This window comes from Mus musculus, chromosome 4 (genome assembly GCF_000001635.26).
Source record: "Mus musculus strain C57BL/6J chromosome 4, GRCm38.p6 C57BL/6J".
NCBI classification, from domain to species: domain Eukaryota; kingdom Metazoa; phylum Chordata; class Mammalia; order Rodentia; family Muridae; genus Mus; species Mus musculus.
The window spans coordinates 39,957,651-39,974,997 of record NC_000070.6 but is presented as its reverse complement, the minus strand read 5'-3'; positions in this window follow the sequence as shown (position 1 = coordinate 39,974,997).

Below are 17,347 nucleotides of genomic sequence, written 5' to 3'. Positions count from 1 at the left end.
GAAAAACCAGGTTAGATATGCGGGCTGAAGTAGATGAACCTATGTGATGAGAGGGTGTTTGGGCTGAGAATTGCAAGAAGATAAAAGCCAGTTAGGGTAGAATGAAGCAAGGGAGAAGATGACAGGAACACAATGAAGCATATTCACTGTCCCTGCAGCAGTCCAGACAGGGAGAAAAACATCTCAAAAGACATTTGGGGTGCTCCTAAGAAAAACAGATTATCCCCTAAACAATTTTAAGATGAAGCACCAATACACAAAGAGAACAGACATTTAGGGTCTTACTCATGCAAAAACGCTGCTAAGTTACCAGTTACCTAAGAAAGGCTTTCCAAATGGAAGACTGAGAATTTACGGAAAAAAAAAAAGAATGTCAACATGCAGGAAAACTGGAGGCATCAGGAAAGCAAACCTTTAAAAGCAGAGAGATACACCTATTATTAGATAACACAATATACTTCTTATTTGAACCATCAATAAAATACTATAAAAGTGGTCCATTGATGAAAAAGAAAGTGCTTTTGAAAATTGAAAATGATTTCCCCAACCTGAAAACTTGAGTAGAGGCTTTGAAAAATAATGTTCAGGGAATCGTTAAGACAGAAAACCCAACTGACAAAATGGTGCACGATTTGAGATAAAGATTGTCATAATTGTGTCCCAGAAAGCCAACATCCAACAAATTATGACTTTCAGAAAGCTTGGAAAATGTGCAGAAGATGTTATTTTTACTATGTTAGCAATAGTATGACTCAGGGCTGAAGGACTGTGTTTTTTGATGGAAAGGGCCCATGAGAGCTGTGATCAGAGACTGGCACTCCAAGCAAGGCATATGTGCATCAAACTTTAGAATGCCATGGAGTCAAAGAAGATGTATATGTGTCACAGACAAAGCAGCACACATATGAAGTGGTTGGGAAGACTGGTTGGTGAGGATTAAGTTGTTCATGTTAGCAGCTGTGGTGATAATTCAGAAATCTACTTGTGATAAAAGATAACCATCGTACTACATCATCATGTACCACAATGTCAGCTTACAGCTGTTTTTATGGTTCTGCAGTCATAGAAAAGATATTTAAGGAAACATCTCATGTAAATTACTTTGAAATTAAAAAAAGAAAACCTCATTCATTATTGGTGAGAGCCACATCTTGGCCACATGAACTTTTTGAAGAAGGACAGAACATCTCTCTTTCTCTCTCTCTCTCTCTCTCTCTCTCTCTCTCTCTCTCTCTCTCTCTCTCTCTGTGTGTGTGTGTGTGGGGGGGCAGGGAACAACCGCAAGTGTCATCTTCAGGAACATAACCCACTTCCTTTGGGATCTCTCTTTAGTCAGTTAGACTAAACTATCTGGTCCAGGATGCCCAAGGATCCTCCTGACTGTGCCTCCCCAGTAGTGTAGTACAAGCCTGCTCTTGTAGATGGCAAATGAATTCTTGGAATAAAACAGAGGTCCTAGTGTCCTTGAGGTAAACACTTCATCTGCTGAGCTCAGGCAGAGGCATCTTTCAGTACTCCCTCCTCTGCATAGCATCCTTTAGTGACTTCCTATCCACAGAGGAAGTGGGACTTATATTGAAGCACTGGGTATAAAATCAAGTATAATTAACCAATAGTATGCAAAATAATAAATGGAAAAGTACATGCTAATATCTTTAGTTGAGTCTTGTTATCCATTTTTTAATGCTGTTAATTTTTCTAGGAGTGTCCCCAAATTACAGCGTTTCTTTAGCTCTGGGGAGGAAGAATAATAGATGGCAACTTATCCTAAAATCTTGTAAATGCTTCTGTTTAAGGAGGATTTAAAATTTTAATCTGATAGCTTTTGAAATCAATACAGTCCAAATTGGTAATAGCCTGCTATTACCAGTTCTTGGAATGTACTGAGACAGTTTCCAAATGTTACTTGATGTCAGAAAAGCATTGGCAAATGCAATATGTTATTTTATTTCCACCAGTTTTAATGACGTTATTAAGAAGTAATACCAAAGGGGTTAATAATGTTGTACTTTTTCTGTTATGCCTCTATTGTGGCGCGCGCACACACACACACACACACACACACACACACACACACACACACACACATTCATACAGTCTTTGTAGCTCTCAAGCAAAAAAAAAAAAAGAGTCAAGGAAAATTTCCTATTTATTCCATATTTCACTTTGACCCTTTCCTAAAAATTCTCACAGGATTTATTTTTCTAAAAGGTATTTTACAAAGACTATTTTGGATTTCATGAAAGAACATAATCCTAAGAAAAGCACAACGATATAAAGTTAGAAAGTAATACTTCTGTAGCTGCTTTCAAATAAAAATGCTCATGTAAGTTAGATTTATGAACCAAACCTTACACATTTTCTAGAGGCCATAATTTTACCTTTCAATACATCTCATCAAAAGAATAAGATGTGGGGAAGGATTTCAGGTTTCAGAGAGAAATAAATTAAAGGATGAAAATGTATTGAGCCAGATTAAATGGGCAAATAAAATTTGAAAACATTGCAGTTGTTAAAAATAGAGTTCCTTTTATTTTATAATGACAGAAATATTTTGTAGGCATGGGAGTGGCTGCAGGGCTTTGAGCTCAAAGGTAAGGCTTTGGAACAGTCACAATAAAGTGGAAGGAGGGAGATAGCTTTCTACTGTCCCAGACACAGAAATGCTGGGTGAGATATAGAACAGGAAGCATTAAGTTAGGGTTGTTGTCAAAGTTAAGAAAAGGAAACTTCATGCCCAGGCACCAGGAACTCAGAACATCTGAAGGATATCAAAGACTCAGGAGGTAAAACCAGAACTTATTCACAGGATTATTTCTCATGGGAGAAAAGAAAAATGCCCACAAAAGATCACTTTTCTGTCACAAGTATCAAGTTCTTGAGGAAACAACCACGACGAGAAGACTGAAAGAGATATAGTCAATCCCTGGTACGTACAAGGGTGAGCATGGGTTATATACAAATAAGCTGACTCATTTAAGCGTCTGGGGCATCCTCTCATTTTCATGTTCATGGGAATCCTGGAGCTAATGACCACAAGGCTACTGAGAAAAGACTTGACTGTGTGAGGTAAAATCAGAGATGACCAGGGGAGAATTATAAGCAGGATATGAGGAAAAATGAAACATTTACATTGATAGGACTAAGCAGAAGTGTAAATAAGGATGATAATGAGTGTGCCTTTATATTTAAACAAATAAATAATAATAACAACATACCTGGGAGTATAACTGGAAGAGATCCTGAAACACTGGTGCTATTAATAGGGATGAGGTAAGGGATAACTGAAGTAGGTCAGTATGTCATAAGCACACTCATGGAGGGGAAGAACTGAAACAAGATTGGGAGTTATCAATTGCGTGAAAGGGTGGGCTGTGGCATAGGTAGACACAGGAATGCTGTCAAGTGTTCAAAAATCATTGACATCACTACCCGGCAAGATAGGTAGAACTCAAAGCATCCTACTGAGAATGAAATCAAGTGGTAATATGCTTTTAGCATGCTACTATATATGGGAACTTGATAAACTCGTGACACAATATCTTCATGAAAATACAAGTAGTTAAACATGAACAAGGGAAACTATGGAGAAAATATGCTCGAACACTGCATAAATAATTTGCCTATGGGGAGAAATGGGGAAAATAAAATGAGTAATTTTCAGTAGGAGTTGGAATTGCATCTGAGATTTTTACTTATTTAAAAAGAATGCAAATTGACCTATTCTTATCTCCTTGTACAAAGCTCAAGTCCAAGTCGATCAAAGACCTCCACATAAAACCAGATACACTGAATCTAACAGAAGAGAAAGTGAAAAAGAGCCTCGAACACATGGGCACGTGGGAAAATTTCCTGAACAGAACACCAATGGCTTGTGCTCTAAGATCAAAAATTGACAGATGGGACCTCATAAAATTGCAAAGCTTCTGTAAGGCAAAGGACACTGTCAATAGGACAAAACAGCAACCCACAGCTTGGTAAAAGATTTTTACCAAGCCTACATTTGATAGAGGGCTAATATCCAATATATACAAAGAACTCAAGAAGTTAGACTCCAGAGAACCAAATAACCCTATTTAAAAATAGGGAACAGAACTAAACAGATAATTCTCAACTGAGAAAACTTGAAGGACTCAGAAATACCTAAAGACATGTTCAACATCCTTAGTCATCAGGGAAATGCAAATCAAAACAACCCTGAGATTCCACCTCACACCAGTCAGAATGGCTAAGATAAAAAAAACTCAGGTCACAGCAGATGCTGGTGAGGGTGTGGAGAAAGAGGAATACTCTTCCATTGCTGGTGGGATTACAATCTGGTACAACCACTCTGGAAATGAGTCTGGCAATTCCTCAGAAAACTGGACATCTACCTGAGGACCCAGCTATAGCACTCGTAGGCATATACCCAGAAGATGCTACAACATGTAATAGGGGCACATGCTCCACTATGTTCATAGCAGCCTTATTTATAATAGCTAGATGCTGGAAATAACCCAGATGTCCTTCAACAGAGGAATGGACACAGAAAATGTGGTACATTTACACATTGGAGTACTACTTAGCTATTTAAAAACAATGACTTCATGAAATTTGCAGGCAAATGGATGGAACTAAAAAATATCATCCTGAGTGAGGTAACACAGTCAGAAAATGACACACATGGTATGTACTCTTGATATTTGGATATTAGGAAAAAAATCCCAGAATACCCATGATACAACTTACAGACAATATGAAGGTCAAGAAGAAGGAAGGCCGTGGATACTTCAGTCCTACTTAGAAGGGGGAAGAAAATAATCACAGGAGGTAGAGGGTGGGCAGGACTTGAGAGGAGGGGGAGAGGGAAAAAAGAGGAGTCAGGATCAGGTGTGGGGAGATGTACAGAAGATCAGGAAATTGAACAGAGGCCTGTAGCAATGGGGAATGGGGATCTGGGGGTACCCAATGGAAAGTTCTAGACTCCAGGAAAGCAAGAGGCTCCCAGGACCCAACAGGGATAACAGCTACCTAACCAAGGGGAGAGAGAACCTGTAGAGACCACATCCAGAGGTTAGGCATGGTTCCCTGTTGAGGGATGGACTCCCACTCCCTTCTCAAGTTTTTAAACTTAGAATTGCTCCTGTCTAAAGGAAATATGGGGACAAAATGTGGAGCAGAGACTGAAGGAAAGGGCACCGGGAGACTGCCCCACCTGAGGATCCATCCCATATGCAGACACTACTGTTGATGCCAAGAAGTGCTTGCTGACAGGAGTCTGATGTAGATGTCTCCTGAGAGGCTCAGCCAGAGCCTTACTAATACAGATGTGGGTGCTTGCAGCCAACCATCAGACAGAGCAGGGGGACCCCAATGGAGGAGTTAGAGAAGGGGTTGAAGGAACTGAAGGAGTTTGCAACCCCATCAGGAGAACAACAATATCAACCAACCAGAGCTCCCAGGGTTTAAACCACCAACCAAGGAGTATACATGTAGGGACTTATGGCTCCAGCTTCATATGTAGCAGAAGATCGCCTTATCTGGCATCAAAGGGAGGTCCTTGGTCCTGTGAAGGCTTGATGCCCCCAAGTAGGGGAATGTGAGGGCAGCAAGGTAGGAGTGGGTGGGTGGGTGGGGAAACACCCTCATAGAAGCAAGGAGGAGGGAAGATGGGATAGGAAGGTTGAGGAGGGGAAACCAGGAAGGAGGATAACATTTGAAATGTAAATAAAATAACCAATAAAAAAAAGCAAATCAAATAACCAACCAACTTAAGACATTGATACTCCTAGAAGAGAGGTGTCAGTATTTGTTATGATAGACTAGACTTTTTCACACATGCAAAGTTCTTTTTAACCATTGAAAATATGGAGATAGATGAGAAATTACCAAACTGAGTAACTTGAACCTGAGATTTATTTAAGCTGTTATCGTGTCTGCTTCCCTGAAGGGAAGTGCCTCTATCTTCCATGGGAGATTCATGGAAGCACTGTGGGCTTATCATTTGCAGAAATGAAGCTTCTGGGGGCTTACCCCAGCCTACCTAGGTCAGAAAACAAAATGAAACAAAACAACCTCCCCCAAAAACACCCCGAAACCTCCAAACCCTCTTTCAATGGAAGAGTTTTTGTTTATCTTTCTCCAGTAATATGGGCCCCTCCTTTGTTAGTCTTATTATCAAACCGTTTTCAGCATAAACAGATACATAAGTAAAAGAAAACCAGAGATGGTGATGCCATGTGGGTGGAAGCTCACCTGCTTCTCAGAGGAAAGGCATCGTTTGCCTTTGGCTTAGCATGGCCTGTGACAACTGGTGAGCGCCAGGGCTCAGCTGCACAGAGCTTCAGGGATTCGGAGAATGATGGAATGAAGCAATTTGAAGAATCTATTGTTATTCAGTATCAATGAGGGAAAATCTTCAACATTCAGTGACCAAAGAAAAACAGTGTGACATACAGGAAGTCCGCTTCTATAGTAAGGGAAAACAGAGAATTCATAATTAAATCATTTTAGGCAATTAATAATTTAAGAGACAAGTCTAACACACCCTTTGCCTTTGATGTCAACTAGAGTTTAACATATTAATTGCCCCAACCTGAGGTGAAATAATGCAAATTTAATCCTGAAGCTGTTCTTCCCTGTTTGCTTTAACTGACAAGTCTTTTATGCTTTTCTAGTATGAGAATTTTCTCTTTAAAATATTGATGATCGTGCCAAATATGTGTAGATCCTTTTTTTTAAAAGAACCTCTCATTTTTCAAAGCAATTAAAAGTTAGACTATATCCCATTAAAATTCAGGACTAAAACTTGTCATTAAATGGAAATAATCTGTGTGCTGCATACCAAAGGAGGAGAGCTTGATGATGCTGGCCCAGCTAAAGCTGAGTGAGAAGGCATCAGGACTGACACAGCAGTTATGCTGGAATTCTAAAAAGCCAGGGTGAGCTTCATTTGCATGTATGAAAAATAGAATGCGGTTTCAAATTTTTTTAAAGAATATTTTGAAATTTAGTTTGAGCCAATGCATGCGGAAAATGGAAAAGTGCTTGGGACTTAGAATAGAGGATAATAGAGAACATGTAACAAAAAGAGATGATCAGGCCATATGTCCCTTGAAATAATGTCTCCATTCTATTCAGGGATGGATGCTGCCTTGCTGAAGGTATTCTGAGCATAATGAAATGGCAGAGATTGGCACCTTCTTTGCAATTAGGCTTGCAAACCAGAATGAAATACTGAAGAGTCTTTTAATGTTCTTGTCCAATGCCTGGAAAAAAGGATTTATGTGACTATCCTGAACAGGATTTGGTTGCTCATGGGGCATCAAGCAATTTACACACAAAATCTCTTCTGTCCTTTTCACTTCTCTCAGTTCATTTATTTCTTTAAAAAAATCTTTAAGGGGCATCTTGGTTTACTGTCTGTGGGTTCTCTGTTTATTCCTGGTATATCACCTATGTCCCTGAGTCTTCTAAGTCATTAGGTCATGAAATTCCTAGAAAGATAATCTGGGGCCCTAAGTTTGCATGTCTTCTTGTGAGCACTCACTCCGGAGAGCAGGGTATAAAAACCTCTTAGATCTTAACCAGTTCTACAGAGAGATTTGGGACAAGCCTCATTTTGAGATACTGGATGTATCAAAATCAGCAGCTGACTGGATAAAATTGTCTAAGGAGAGTCCATTTTTGGACATAAAGATTATGCATTCATGTATTCTGTTAGGGTCAGAGTCAGTGCTACTTGGCAGCATCATGCTCCTTTCCTGGGACCAAGACATTCAGGAGAAGTGGGAGGTCAAGCTTCTGGTTTTAAGATTATTAATGATGTAGATTAATTGTGCAAAATGATGAGTTTTATGACAGTTTTAAACAGGTGTATATTGTATTTGATCATGCTAGAAATGGGAAATTCTGAGGAGAAGCCACCGTGGACTGCTGTCGAGTTTAAGATGGAGTTTACATCTCTGCTGGTGAAGGACACTCTGTTCTCTTCCTCCTAGTCACCTAGGTGTTAATGCACAAAGGTGTTTGTCACAGTGAGGAGAGAGGGAGGACCAGCAGTGTTCCTCATTTTACAGATACCCATGGAGACAGTAAGTGAATGAGGCCATGTGCCAGGCACTGATGTCACTGGGGTGGACCTTATGAATGCTCACTGCAAACAACAGCCTCTGCCTCCTGTAGATTTGATTTCCAAGGAGGAAGCCTGGAGCTCCTAACTAATCATTCCAACATTTTTGGAAAAATCAAGTCCTTCATCCCATAGATGATTATGCTATCAAGATATATATATATTTGCTTTGACATTCTGTGTTCTCATGCTGGGTGTGCTGAATCTGTGTTTTTTTTTTTAATTTTTTTACTAGGTATTTTCCTCATTTACATTTCCAATGCTATCCCAAACGTCCCCCATACCGTCCCCTCCACTCCCCTATCCACCCACTCCCACTTCTTGGCCCTGGCATTCCCCTGTCCTAAGGCATAGAAAGTTTGCACAACCAATGGGCCTCTGTTTCCAGTGATGGCCGACTAGGCCATCTTCTGATACATATGCAGCTAGAGTCAAGAGCTCCGGGGTACTGGTTAGTTCATAATGTTGTTCCACCTATAGGGTTGCAGATCCCTTTAGCTCCTTGGGTACTTTCTCTAGCTCCTCCATTGGGGGCCCTGTGATCCATCCAATAGCTGACTGTGAGCATCCACTTCTGTGTTTGCTAGGCTCCGGCATAGTCTCACAAGAGACAGCTATACAGGGTCCTTTCAGCAAAATTTTGCTTGTGTATGCAATGGTGTCAGCGTTTGGGGGCTGATTATGGGATGGATCCCTGGATATGGCAGTCTCTAGATGGTCCATCCTTTTGTCTCAGCTCCAAACGTTGTCTCTGTAACTCCTTCCATGGGTGTTTTGTTCCCAATTCTAAGAAGGGGCAAAGTATCCACACTTGGGACTTCCTTCTTGAGTTTCATGTGTTTCACAAATTGTTTCTTTTATTTTGGGTATTCTAAGTTTCTGGGCTAATATCCACTTATCAGTGAGAACAAATCATGTGAGTTCTTTTGTGATTGGGTTACCTCACTCAGGATGATGCCTTCCAAGTCCATGCATTTGCCTAGAAATTTCACAAATTCATTCTTTTTAATAGCTGAGTAGTACTCCATTGTGTAAATGTACCACATTTTCTGTATCCATTCTTGTGTTGAGGGCCATCTAGATTCTTTCCAGCTTCTGGCTATTATAAATAAGGCTGCTATGAACATAGTGGAGCATGTATTTTTCCTACCAGTTGGAACATCTTCTGGATATATGCCCAGGAGAGGTAATGCGGGATCCTCCAGTAGTACCATGTCCAATTTTCTGAGGAACCGCCAGACTGATTTCCAGAGTGATTGTACAAGCTTGCAATCCCACCAACAATGGAGGAGTGTTTCTCTTTCTCCACATCCTCGTCAGCATCTGCTGTCACCTGAATTTTTGATCTTAGCCATATTGGATGGTGTGAGATGGAATCTCAGGGTTGTTTTGATTTGAAATTCCCTGATGATTAAGGATGTTGAACATTTTTTCAGGTGCTTCTCAGCCATTCGGTATTCCTCAGGTGAGAATTTTTTGTTTAGCTCTGAGTCCCATTTTTTAATGGGGTTATTTGTTTTCTGGAGTCCACCTTCTTGAGTTCTTTATATATGTTGGATATTAGTCCCCTATCTGATTTAGGATAGGTAAAGATCCTGTCCCATTCTGTTGGTGGCCTTTTTGTTTTATTGACAGTGTCTTTTGCCTTACAGAAGCTTTGCAATTTTAAGAGGTCCCTTTTGTCAATTCTTAATCTTACAGCACAAGCCATTGCTCTTCTATTCAGGAATTTTCCCCCTGTGCCCATCTCTTCGAGGCTTTTCCCCACTTTCCCCTCAATAAGTTTCAGTGTCTCTGGTTTTATGTGGAGTTCCTTGATCCACTTAGATTTGACCTTAGTACAAGGAGATAGGAATGGATCAATTCGCATTCTTCTACATGATAACCACCAGTTGTGGCAGCACCATTTGTTGAAAATGCTGTCTTTTTTTCACTGGATGGTTTTAGCTCCCTTGTCGAAGATCAAGTGACCATAGGTATGTGGGTTCATTTCTGGGTCTTCAATTCTATTTCATTGGTCTACTTGTCTGTCACTATACCAGTACCATGCAGTTTTTATCACAATTGCTCTGTAGTAAAGCTTTATGTCAGGCATGGTGATTCCCCCAGATGTTCTTTTATCCTTGAGAAGAGTTTTTGCTATCCTAGGTTTTTTGTTAATCCAGATGAATTTGCAGATTGATCTTTCCTATTCATTGAAGAATTGAGTTGGAATTTTAATGGGGATTGCATTGAATCTGTAGATTGCTTTTGGCAAGATAGCCATTTTTACAATGTTGATCCTGCCAATCCATGAGCATGGGAGATCTTTCCATCTTCTGAGATCTTTAATTTCTTTCTTCAGAGACTTGAAGGTCTTATGATACAGATCTTTCACTTCCTTAGTTAGAGTCACGCCAAGGTATTTTATATTATTTGTGACTATTGAGAAGGGTGTTTTTTCCCCTAATTTCTTTCTCAGCCTGTTTATTCTTTGTGTAGAGAAAGGCTATTGACCTGTTTGAGTTAATTTTATATCCAGCTACTTCACCGAAGCTGTTTATCAGGTTTAGGAGTTCTCTGGTGTAATTTTTAGGGTCACTTATATAAACTATCATATCATCTGCAAAAAGTGATATTTTGATTTCTTCTTTTCCAATTTGTATCCCCTTTATCTCCTTTTTTGTCGAATTGCTCTGGCTAGGACTTCAAGTACAATGTTGAATAGGTAGGGAGAAAGTGGGCAGCCTTGTCCAGTCCCTGATTTTTGTGGGATTGCTTCCAGCTTCTCACCATTTACTTTGATGTTGGCTACTGGTTAGCTGTAGATTGCTTTTATCATGTTTAGGTATGGGCATTGAATTCCTGATCTTTCCAAGACTTTTATCATGAATGGGTGTTGGATTTTGTCAAATGCTTTCTCAGCATCTAACGAGATGATCATGTGGTTTTTGTCTTTGAGTTTGTTTATATACTAGATTACATTGATGGATTTCCGTATATTGAACTATCCCTGCATCCCTGGGATGAAACCTACTTGGTCAGGATGGATGATTGTTTTGATGTGTTCTTGGATTCGGTTAGCAAGAATTTTATTGAGGATTTTTGCATCTATATTCATAAGGCAAATTGGTCTGAAGTTCTCTATCTTTGTTGGATCTTTCCGTGGTTTAGGTATCAGAGTAATTGTGGCTTCATAGAATGATTTGGGGAGAGTACCTTCTACTTCTATTTTGTGGAATAGTTTGTGTAGAACTGGAATTAGATCTTCTTTGAAGGTCTGATAGAACTCTGCACTAAACTCATCTGGTCCTGGGCTTTTTTTGGTTGGGAGACTATTCATGACTGCTTCTATTTCTTTAGGGGATATGGAACTGTATAGATCATTAACTTGATCCTGATTTAAATTTGGTACCTGGTATCTATCTATAAATTTGTCCATTTCGTCCAGGTTTTCCAGTTTTGTTGAGTATAGCCTTTTGTAGAAGGATCTGATGGTGTTTTGGATTTCTTCAGGATCTGTTGTTATGTCTCCCTTTTCAGTTCTGATTTTGTTAATTAGGATTTTGTCCCTGTGCCCTCTAGTGAGTCTGGCTAAGGGTTTATCTATCTTATTGATTTTCTCAAAGAACCAGCTCCTTGTTTGTTTGATTCTTTGAATAGTTCTTCTTGTTTCCACTTGGTTGATTTTCCCCCCTGAGTTTGATTATTTCCAGCTGTCTACTCCTCTTGGGTGAATTTGCTTCCTTTTTTTTCTAGAGCTTTTAGGTGTGTTGTCAAGCTGCTAGTGTGTGCTGTCTCTAGTTTCTTTTTGGAGGCACTCAGAGCTATGAGTTTCCCTCTTAGAAATGATTTCATTGTGTCCCATAAGTTTGGGTATGTTGTGGCTTCATTTTCATGAAACTCTAAAAAGTCTTTAATTTCTTTCTTTATTCCTTCCCTGACCAAGGTATCATTGAGAAGAGTGTTATTCAGTTTCCATGTGAATGTTGGCTTTCTATTATTTATGTTGGTATTGAAGATCAGCCTTAGTCCATGGTGATCTGATAGGATGCATGGGATAATTTCAATATTTTTGTATCTGTTGAGGCCTATTTTGTGACCAATTATATGGTCAATTTTGGAGAAGGTACCATGTGGTGCTGAGAAGAAGGTATATCCTTTTGTTTTAGGATAAAATGTTCTGTAGATATCTTTTAAATCCTTTTGTTTCATAACTTCTCTTAGTTTCACTGTGCCCCTGTTATTTTGTGTTTCCATGATCTGTCCAGTGATGAAAGTGGTGTGTTGAAGTCTCCCACTATTATTGTGTGATGTGCAATGTGTGCTTTGAGCTTTACTAAAGTTTCTTTAATGAATGCGGCTGCTCTTGCATTTGGAGCATAGATATTCAGAATTGAGAGTTCCTCTTGGAGGATTTTACCTTTGATGAGTATGAAGTGTCCCTCCTTGTCTTTTTTGATAACTTTGGGTTGGAAGTCGATTTTATTCAATATTAGAATGGCTACTTCAGCTTGTTCCTTCAGACCATTTGCTTGGAAAATTGTTTTCCAGCCTTTCACTCTGAGATAGTGTCTGTCTTTTTCCCTGAGATGGGTTTCCTGTAAACAGCAAAATGTTGAGTCCTGTTTGTGTAGCCAGTCTGTTAGTCTATGTCTTTTTATTGGGGAATTAAGTCCATTGATATTAAGAGATATTAAGGAAAAGTAATTGTTGCTTCCTATTATTTTTGTTGTTAGAGTTGGCATTCTGTTCTTGTGGCTGTCATCTTTTTGGTTTGTTGATGGATTACTTTCTTGTATTTTCTAGGGTGTGGTTTCCGCCCTTGTATTTTTTTTTCTGTTATTATCCTTTGAAGGGCTGGATTTGTGGAAAGATAATGTGTGAATTTGGTTTTGTCGTGGAATACTTTGTTTTCTCCATATATGGTAATTGAGAGTTTGGCTGGTAAAGTAGCCTGGGCTGGCATTTGTGTTCTCTTAGTGTCTGTATAACATATGTCCAGGCTCTTCTGGCTTTCATAGTCTCTGGTGAAAAGTCTGGTTTAATTCTGATAGGCCTGCCTTTATATGTTACTTGACCTTTTTCCCTTAGTGCTTTTAATATTCTATCTTCATTTAGTGCATTTGTTGTTCTTATTTTCATGTGTCGGGAGGAATTTCTTTTCTGGTCCAGTCTATTTGGAGTTCTGTAGGCTTCTTGTATGTTCATGGGCATCTCTTTCTTTAGGTTTGGGAAGTTTTCTTCTATTATTTTGTTGAAGATGTTGTATTCTGTTGCTGATGCTTGCATCTATGCTCTCAGATTTCTCTCCTAGGGTTTCTATCTCTAGCGTTGCCTCATTTTGGGTTTTCTTTATTGTGTCTACCTCCCTTTTTAGGTCTAGTATGGTTTTATTCATTTCCATCACCTGTTTGGATGTGTTTTCCTGTTTTTCTTTAAGGACTTCTACCTGTTTGGTTGTGTTTTCGTGTTTTTCTTTAAGGACTTGTAACTTTTTAGCAGTGTTCTCCTATATTCCTTTAAGTGAGTTATTAAAGTCTTTCTTGATGTCCTCTACCATCATCATGAGATATGCTTTTAAGTCCAGGTCTAGATTTTTGGGTGTGTTGGGGTGCCCAGGACTGGGTGAGGTGGGAGTGTTGCGTTCTGATGATGGTGAGTGGTTTCTGTTAGTAAGATTCTTACGTTTGCCTTTCGTCATCTGGCAATCTCTGGAGTTAGTTATAATTGTCTCTGGTTAGAGCTTGTTCCTCCGGAAATTTTGTTGGCCTCTATCAGTAGACCTGGGAGAGTAGCTCTCTCCTGAGTTTCAGTGGTCATAGCACTCTCTGCAGGCAAGCTTTCCTCTTGCAGGGAAGGTGTCCAGTTATCTGGCTTTCGAACCTGCCTCCTGGCAGAAGTTGTGTTCCACTCACCAGAGGTCCTAAGATCTCTTGGAGTCTCCTCTAGGGACCTCCTTCAATGACTCAGCGCCCAAGGTGACCCGGTGCTGGGGCCCACTGGAAGGGACTTGTGATTCTGGTCAGGCTGGGTTTTCTGTTTCCCTAACTAATGCTGTCTCAGGTCCAGCGGGATTGGATTGGAACAGAAGGTGTGTTTCACTCACCAGAGGTCCCATGGAGAGTCCCCTGGGGACCTTGGGGGTGTCCGGTGACTCCGAGCCCAAGGTGACCCAGTGCTGGCGCCAACTGGAAGGGCTCAAGGTATATTTCTAACTATATCTTTTAGATTTTATCTTATGATGCTTTATAGGTAAGAGATATAGAATCAATTTTTGCTTTTTGAAAAAAAATGTACATAGTTGAAGAGATTCTTCATTTTTCTGACTTATGTGTTCCTTCCAGGCAGCATTTTCTCATTGTGTCAATTGCATTTTTACTTGTTCTTTTGATTTGTTTGATCATTTTATACATAATCACAATGTATTGTGATTATGTTCACCTCTGTTTCCCTTCTTCAACTTCCCTTGAATCCACTTTCTTCCTATCAAGGTCCCCCTTATTTACCCCTGCCCTCTATTGATTTCTGTCTTCTAATCACAAAGTTTTATTAGCATTGCTTGTTTGATCTCCAGAAGTGGGTTATTTGTTACAGCATGGGCAAGATCCCAGTGGCTATACACCACTGAAGAAAATCACATTTCCTCTACTGGCCACCATTGACTGTCAATAGCTTTCCCAGGAAAGGGTGGGAAACTTATGAGTATGTACCCCATGATGAATGTCGTACTTTCTGATCCATGATGGAATGTCCAAGGGCCTTTTGTGCAGGCCTTGGGCAGGTACACACAGTGCAGTGAGCTCATGAGTGTAACAGCCATGAGTCAGATCAACGTCTAACTCTGACAACGCCATCTACTATCATCCTTTACAGATCCCACATAAAACACACTGTGTCCACATTCTAGTTCTTTAAACTCTGGGGCATGGTCCAAATTCTGTAACCCTACCTTCAACAATAACCTTTCACTGGAATTTACTGTGCATTTTACATGGATGACCTTGTGGGTTCTGCTTCCGTGCCTTTAGTGTCTTCTTGCCTGGATTCTGGAGGAATTAATCTATTCTATTCTTTGATCTCCACCCCCCCCTCCTTTTTCCTTCTTCTTTTTTCCTCGAAAGATTTCATCCATGCAACACCCTGGTATAGTAACCAAACAAGTAAAGACCTTGCTTAACTATTGTTTCTAAACTTGTTTCTGTGTATGTACCAGCTGGAAAGTTCTAAAGTCATGGATGTCAGATCTGGTCTGCAGAAATTTGTGTTTATTAGCTGTAATAGTCCCTACTGGTTATAGTACCAGCAATATTGGAAAATGATTGAACTACTTTTTTTTACAAGATAATAAAAAATTCATGTTTGTTTTTGTTGATCTTTTCCTTCCTTCCTCCCTTCCTCCCCCCCCTCCCCCTCCTCCATGTATGACTGCAGGTATGCTGTGCTGTGGAGATCAGAGAACAGCTTTCTTGGGTCTGGTCTAACCTCCATTTGCTGAGGTTGAGGTGGGTGTCTCTTCCTGTTTCTGCTCTGCAGTATATTCCAGGCTAGCCTACAGGCTTCTAGACCCATTTCCAGCTTACATCTATCTAGTTAACCTTTGCACTCTGAATTTCTTGGTTCCTGTGTGGTCTGTGTGTTCATGTCTCGCACTCTCTCAGGCATATCTTATCCCTTTTTCTTGATTCTGCTTACTAAGTATGTGTTTGATTTTCATTCTTCAGTCAATTTCATCTCTACTTGGAAGACTGAAGCAATCAATAGTGCACCACATTTTCTTAGGTCTTTTTATTAAGAAATTAACAAAATCTGATTGATACTCGTGTCCAATTTGGGTAAAAAAAAAAAAAAAGTTAAAAGCCAGCTTCAGATCCAATGGCTGGGTGATTTCTAAGGCCCAGTGGCTAATTGCATGATTTTAAGGTCAATTGCCCAGCACCTTCTGCTTCCTGAATGGAGAGTGGACTAAAGGACTGCTCATTGGATATGGTGCCAAAAGTTGAAGCTGGAACTCCTTATTCATGCTGTGAAATCAGCCGCACAACAGATTTGTGTGCAAAACAGTGAGATGCAAGATTATTGCCCACCCACTGTTGCCTGAGGAAGGCTCACCGTGGTACCACAAAACTAGTCAACATGAGGCCAAACCACAGAGGCAAGCCAGGTCAGGAGAGCAGTGCCTGAGCACGCATCTTGGGAAGAGGCCTGGAGTCTGTTACCAGCAGCTCAGCCTTTCCAGATTCACTACTTCTGCTTAAACCTGTCACTAATTTATATGACAAGCAAGCTTTAAGTGCCACATGCTAAAACTTACCTTGTAAAGTGTCCATTAAGAGCATATAATTAATAAAAAACCCAAACCAGTTAAACCCAAACAAAACAAAACAAAACAAAACAAATCAAAACAAAACACAAACCTCTAGTTTTTGGTAGCATAAGGCAGTCTACTAAAACCATGGATTCAGAGAGTTTCTGGTTTTGGCTACAGTGGATGTTTCTACCCATGTCTACTTTTTTACTACCCAAGTTCTACAATATGTCTGTTGGGAGCCGCGCCCACATTCGCCGTTACAAGATGGCGCTGACAGCTGTGTTCTAAGTGGTAAACAAATAATCTGCGCATGTGCCAAGGGTATCTTATGACTACTTGTGCTCTGCCTTCCCCGTGACGTCAACTCGGCCGATGGGCTGCAGCCAATCAAGGAGTGACACGTCCGAGGCGAAGGAGAATGCTCCTTAAGAGGGACGGGGTTTTCGTTTTTCTCTCTCTCTTGCTTCGCTCTCTTGCTTCTCTCTCTTGCTTCTCTCTCTTGCTTCTCTCTCTCTTGCTTCGCTCTCTTGCTTCTCTCTCTTGCTTCTCTCTCTTGCTTCTCTCTCTCTTGCTTCGCTCTCTTGCTTCTCTCTCTTGCTTCTCTCTCTTGCTTCTCTCTCTCTTGCTTCTTGCTCTCTTGCTTCTTGCACTCTGTTCCTGAAGATGTAAGAATAAAGCTTTGCCGCAGAAGATTCTGGTCTGTGGTGTTCTTCCTGGCCGGTCGTGAGAACGCGTCTAATAACAATTGGTGCCGAATTCCGGGACGAGAAAAAAACTCGGGACTGGCGCAAGGAGGATCCCTCATTCCGGAACCAGAACTGCGGATCACGTTTATAAAGGTTCCCGTAACACAGACTGTTGAGAAGGATTCAACTGCCGAATTCAGAACTCATCAGCTGGGGAACGACGGTGATAAAGGTTCCCGTAAAGCAGACTGTTGAGAAGGA